Source organism: Phalaenopsis equestris, unplaced genomic scaffold (genome assembly GCF_001263595.1).
Source record: "Phalaenopsis equestris unplaced genomic scaffold, ASM126359v1 Scaffold000016, whole genome shotgun sequence".
In the NCBI taxonomy this organism is placed as follows: domain Eukaryota; kingdom Viridiplantae; phylum Streptophyta; class Magnoliopsida; order Asparagales; family Orchidaceae; genus Phalaenopsis; species Phalaenopsis equestris.
In genome coordinates, this window is record NW_018164458.1 from 431,259 (window position 1) to 438,496 (window position 7,238).

Below are 7,238 nucleotides of genomic sequence, written 5' to 3' on the forward strand. Positions count from 1 at the left end.
ACTACTTAAACTTTACATTTCAGTATTGCGATTAGCTAAATAATTTAGTTATGATAACATCTAAACATTCGAAATTAGTGACAGTAATTTTGATTTGACTTTTTGTGAATTTCCTAGCAAATTTATCATTTCAAATTTAAATCTTCTTTGTGGGACCGATATTTGGGGCTTAAATAGAAAGTCCATTATTACTTGATAACGATACACATACTTGCATAGAATCCCAACATTAATTGCTTAAATTTCTAAATCATAAAATATTGCATCAAGTTTTGGCGCCGTTGTATATCAGAGTCAACTATAAAATTTTTACACAACTATATCAAATTTGAGATCAATTCACCACCAACCTATAACACCATCATCTGACAACCCCTACTAAATGATTTCAAGGCTATCACATCTACATAACACAACAGTAGAGTTTTCGGGCAATGAAGAAGTCATCATTATTTGGAGTAACTTGGAGCATGAGCCACTTAATCTCCAGAACATGCATGAAGGGGTGTTGAGACGAGGGAGGGTACTCTTAAAATTCTTGTGGATAACGAAGGGTCTGGTAAATTTTTTATAATGAGTGAAGCTTTTGATACAGGATTGAAAGATGTCTTGATCCAGACCCTCTGAAGTATAAAGTTGTTTTTGCCTGTTCAGACACATAAATACCAGGGATATCAGTTGAAATTGCTTGTTACTGATTGAATGTCAGCATTTCTTCTTGGTTAATGAAGTATAACACGAGGTTTTAAATTGTTACCCGGGTCGAACCAAGACGTGGCTACTAGAAGCAAGGTACATACGAGAGGTGCAATATCCACTATGAGTGACAATCATGATGCTGAATTAGAAAGCAAACAAGTAGAGGACACACATTAAATTCAAAAATTTGAATCATTTGTATAGGATCGATGCCCTAGTGGACCCAGCAATCGACCATCTAGTAATGAGCTTCTTATTTTCCATCTCCAAGTAAAAAATTGTTTGGCCTCCTTTAATGAATGCAGACGCTGGATAGAGAGGCTGAGATTTCGTGGGGGAGATACGATAAAGGGAGCCCTAGAGGAAATTTTGTCTTTGGCTTGTTTACTGCGATGATAAGGGGAAGTTAGTGATGGATCCTGAGGTTATTGCTACTCTACAGCTTGTCAAGGAACCTAGCAAGGGGACTGTGTTCAGTTTAATAGGTAGAAGATTCAAGGGTTCTACCAATCCTTGCTAAGTATGAAGGGTAGGGCAGAGAGGAGATCGCGATAGGGAGAAGCAACGATCGCTTGAAGGGAAGAGGAGGCGGGGGGAATCGTGCTGCTAAGGAAGATAAACTTGATCATGGAAGGGATGAATGAAATTTTGCGTGAACAAGAGGAGCAGTGATGATACCATGTGCAGCTTAGGTGAAGGAGAAGGAACATATCACACAAGGGGCAAACAATCTACTGTGGTACTTTACTGCAGGAAATGTGTGATTCTTGTGACAGAGAAGATGATCATGCAAGCATTAATGAGGTATTTTTGCGATGTTTAAACTGATTTTTGAGTTAATTAGATATTTCTGCGATTGAAACGTTATCCTAGATCATTTTTTAATTACTAAAAAGATCATGACTCATGAGGTAGGCAACATGCATTATACTTCTTATTTCAATAGCTCATCTCAACCTAAGGACACTTTTATAAAACTGTAATGATGACATGCTCTTGAAATTACTGCCCTACATATAGATGGTGGTGGAAGAAATAGAAGTCTCTATAGATGATGGTTTTGTAATATATTTTTAAACTTCTGGAGTTGAATTTTAGTTTTGTTTCTTGTAACTTGTAACAACCACATTTGACTTATAAGCTTTACTATATCCTCTTTAGTTTAGATCCCTCTCTTGTTTTCCATGGCTAGCTTCATCCCAACTTGATCTTATTAGAACAAACTAAAGCCTTTAAACCAGCTATTTTCCAAACACACAAATTAAACAACTAGGCAGCTTATTCAAATCAGCTGTTGAATGATCATTTATCCAGAAACAACAACAAATTAGTTGTTTTTCAAATGCACAAACCAAACAACCAATCAGTTTATCCGAATCAGCTACATATTAGCAGTTTGTCAGGATAAGTTGTTTATCTGGATAAGCTGGATAAGTTGCAGCTACCCCAAGCAGTCCCTTCATTGTCACACTGCGACTTGCAGACAAGATGCACGTCCGATACTTCTTGGTGAAATCTAACTCACAGCTAATAGTAAACCAAATTAATATAATCGAGTAAAGTCAAGTAGATTTGTCGCACCATCCTTATTCTTAATCATATATAACTTATAATGATTGCATTACAATTTCTCAACACCATTTTTTAATCAAGTAAGACAAAAAGAGAGTGGAAATGTGAGACATACGAGATACTAGAGTTTTCGAGATCCTTTCACAATACAATTTATTCACTGCCTTTGATGCTTTCATGCAATAACAATTCAGGGTTTCGTATGTTTCGGACGAAATCAGGAAATGTGAAAATATGGGTTGCCAGAGGGGAAGTAAGATTTGTGGGGGTTTAAAGTTTATTTTAAGAGGCATTTCATAAATACCGCATGAAATCATATAGATTTTTACATCTAACACATAAAAGTTAATAAAATAAATATATAATTAATAATTATACATCAATCAAAAAAATATATAATTAATGATTAATAAAAAGTGTTATCATATAATAAAAGATTAATATTAAATCCATAATTAAATAATTTATAATTAATTAAATTTATTTAAATAATATATCATATATGATATGAGTTATCATTCAGTTTAATATCGAGTATTTAACAATTTATTTATTGAACAACAAACAAGTTTGTTCATGAACATAAATGAACAAGCTCGACTATGCTCATGTTTAGTTCATTTAAACTTCGAATTTTAAAAAAATGTTCAAGATTGTTTATTTACTGATTTGAACAAACATGATCGAGTCTTTATCAAGCCGAGTTTGAGTTGTTCATCGAGTACACTAGTTTGTTTACAACCCTATTCATACCTTTGGCTTTTATTATGATTTTTCCAATTCTTTATCTTCAAGGGTTTTAACTAGGAGTGAAAGTGGAAGAAAAAAAGATCTCGCTTCCCACCCATGAGAAGTTCACCATACGGAATCACCTCATACTATTCATAAGCAGCTCTTTTGAACTCTTAAACATCAAGACGCCTTTCGGTGTAACAGTAGAATTTGAATAGAAACTTCAAAGTTAAGCGTACTTGCATGGGAGCGCTCCTAGAGCAAAATCGTGAGGCTACTAAGCCATAATGGACAATATCTCATGGGCGAGAGTTCGAGCTATTACACCTTCTTCAATATTTGCTTTATTTATTGTGCTACAAATCCAAGTATTTTAGAATATTTGAAGATTATGATGTTTAGCTACAATTTCAAGCTGCACATTGAAGTTCATTTCTACTGTGATGCAAGAATATTTTAGTTTTGAATGAAAATTTTTTCACCATTTTAATTTCTTCAATTTTCAATGCTTTGAGACTCAACTTTTTGGCTCCATTTATGATTCTCTTATATTAATATGAGTTATTCTGCAATTTGCATTCCAAGTTGACTGAAGCATGATGTAAGCCAAAGGTGGCTATTTTCTTAATTATATTCTAATAGAAATTCTTAATTGATTATTAAATTAAATATTATGTTATAACTCGAGCAATCTACTTATAATTAATAAAATAAATAAATAATTATCAATAATTAATATTGTTAACTTACATAATATTAATTTAATTAAATTGATATTATTTTATTTAAATTCATTACATAAATGTTATTTAAAAATATTATTTCAAATGATGTTTTTTGTAAGATTATGTTATTTCAATATTAATCAGGAGAAACTAAATAATGAGTTAATGTTAATTAGTTTGTTAAATTTCTACTAAATGATTAGTTAATTTAGTAAAAAATTTTTAATACTTAATAAATTTATAATAATATATTGATTAATAATTAATTTGTTATGAAGCGATTCTTAGCAGTGTTTACTTTTTTTAGTAGACAGTTAATTATGGATTAACATAATTAAAATGAAAATTTAAATTAATTTTTATTAATCTTTAAAATTATATAGGTAATATATAATATTAAATTTAAATTTGAATTAACAGGCATAAATATTATTGTATGCCGAAAAATTTGAGGCGGTGAAGTATTTTTTAAATATCTTAGCATTGCACAGAGATCCAACATACACACATATAAAAAAAAAAGTAGCAGGAGGAGATACCAAAATTATTATGTACAAAAAACTTAAAAGGAAAAAACGAGAAGGTGTAACCTAGTCAAAGTTGTCCACTATATAAATGTAAATATATATGTCACTCTTTTCCAAAAATACAAAAGATGGAATTAAAAAGTAGAAATAAAGTATACACAATAGTATTTTAGTCATAAAAGCCATAAATGGGCTATAACAAATATGTTTCTCGGAAATAATAGCAATGATTAGCCGCAAAGACCATATTTAGTTGCTACAAAGGAAGTAGTTGGACATAAAAATTGTTGTTGGTGGTTGCAATAACAATAATTGGTCACAAAAACTGTAGTTGAAAGTTATAATAATAGTAGTTGACCACAAATGTGTAATAAGTACGGCTGTAAAAAATGTTCATTTTTCGCGAACAACTTAAGTTCGTCTCGTTAAGTAGCTCATATTTGACTCATTTATTAAGTAAACAAGCCGAACACGAACAGCCCTTTGTTCACTAGTGTTAGGATCATTTAGCTTCAAATAAGAAATTATATATATTATTTATATAATAATATAATAATATATATTTATATCTATGTTTAAATCATAATAGCACATGTGGATATGTGGTTCTACGTCTTTTATTGCACAAAGTTGGTGCAGACTTGAATCTAACAACCTACATCTATTTTTTCCAATTAATTTTAATGAGTCAATTTTGAGCCGAACATGAACAATAATCTTTAAATCGATTTGAACATGAACACACAATTCACGAGCCGATTTCAAACACATACAAGATGATTTCGACAAGCAATTTCGAATGAGCCGAACACAGACACGTTTACAACCTTAGTGATTGGTTACTATAATTTTACATCGATAATTATACTTGTTTTTATACAACACAAAGCATATACATGTGTTAGACACAAACAATGGTATTTTAACTATAATTTTTTGTAAGCAAGGGACTGTGACGGCGGATGCTCGACAATGACAGATGGAGACGACTGGTGGTGGTCAATGGTGCACGACAGATTGTGATCGATGGTGGTCGGTTGCTATGGAGACTAATGATTATTTGTCGTATATTTTCTCAGATCAAACTCTAGAATTTCACTTATTATTATTATTTTTTGTAAAGTAAAGAGAGGGGAACTATTTATAGCCTAGCCATTTGGGGAAGGACATTTTGGTCTTTTAACACATAACTTCCTAACCACATTATCACATAGTCCTTGCTGAGCCACCCATGATTATAGATATTTTTTAATGACTCAAATTATTTAATAACCTCATAATTTAGCAATCTTAGACTCATTGGTTTCCTCTTTTTGAGATGCTCGATTTTACTATAAATATGCTAAATTTGAAGTTCATTTGATTATTTAATTGATGATCCAAAAGCTTCTAATTGTGCTTCAATGGCTGGATCTGGACTTTATTGGACTCGGATTAAACTAATTTTGATATCATTGGGTTCTTCTTGTCTAGAATATTAGTTTGACCATATGCTGGCCAAAATCGCGGCCCAAATAATCTTAATTTTGAATGTGAAAGATTTTTCATAAAAATGTATTGAGATTTGTCATTGATAAAAATTTGTTAATGACATATCAAATATTAAAATAAATTGTAAAAGAACTTCATAAAATTTAATTAGGTCTAACATCTTAACTCCCTCAAATTTATTAAAAGAATCTAGTGATAATTACTTACGGACTACCCGAAACATTGATAGTTACAAAATAGCCCGAATGATTTTTTATGAATTAATTGATGTATTTACGTGTGCCACGATCAAACTATTGAGAATTTGGTAAAAATGAAAAACATTTTATCATGAATTTTGATATTTGAGTGAGAATTTGGAAAATTAATTAAAGGGGGTGGTGTATTTATAAATAGCAAGTTTCAGGTGGTTTTTATGTAATTGCCCCATAAATTAGTAAGTCCCGTTAAAATTAAATCCCAAACAGCCCCTTGATGAAAAAGCTAAACTATGGGGCGTGTGATAGCTTCCTTTTAATAGGATTTATGGCTCAGATTTTTTAAAAAACACAGAAGAACACAAGTTTCATGAATCCGAGAGGGCAGCTTATTTGGTGCTGTGACGTTTTGAAATCGCACCTGAGTTATTTGGGTAAACTGCATTTTGACAGCTTATGCATGCACCTGAGTTATTTGGGTGAACTGCATTTTGACAGCTTATGCATTTCAAATGCTAAAAATAACGTTTTCACACTGTAGGTGGCAACTTTCTGGCTACTGTCTAGATTTTCCAAAAAAATAAAAATTTGTAATAGCTACCGCACCTAGCTTATCAACAGTTTATTTTTAGGCTCCGTTTGAGACAGCTTAAAAGTGCGGCGGCGTGTTTAAAAACACCGCCTTTGTGTTTGGTTCGCGCAGCCCCTCAGCGTTTTCAAAACAACGTATTAAATTTCTTAATAAACGCGGGACGCGGGGTCGACCACGCGTCCCGTGTTCGCTCGGGATTCTTTACTTTGCTACCCTTGACCTCGAAAGAACTCGCAAACAGGTGTTTCTGATAGGAGCTGAGCGAAGATGGGAGTTTCGATGGTCTATGTTAGCCGCGATCCCGTCGTTCCTGTCGTTCCCTTCCAAGGTAGCCGATCCCCTCGTTCCGTTCCCAGGTAAGGTGCTATCCCATCGTTCCCTTCCCAGGTAGCCGCGATCCCGTCGTTCCCTTCTCTGGTAAGCAACGATCCCATCGTTCCCTTCCCATGTACCCGCGAAGACGATCCAGGACCAGCCTGGTAAGGTGGATACAGATATTAGAGGAGCGAAGAACGATCTGTATCGATTTTTCTTTCAAGTAAAAATATGTCTTCTTCCCTTCAATAATTCTGTGAGTCATTGATCATTATTTTATTTTATTTTTTTTTTTTGGTACTAAATATCCTTATACTGATTTGGCTCAATTTCTTTTAGTTTCTTCTTCCCCTTATTTGTTTTTTTTTTCTCCCTGCATAAGTGTTAT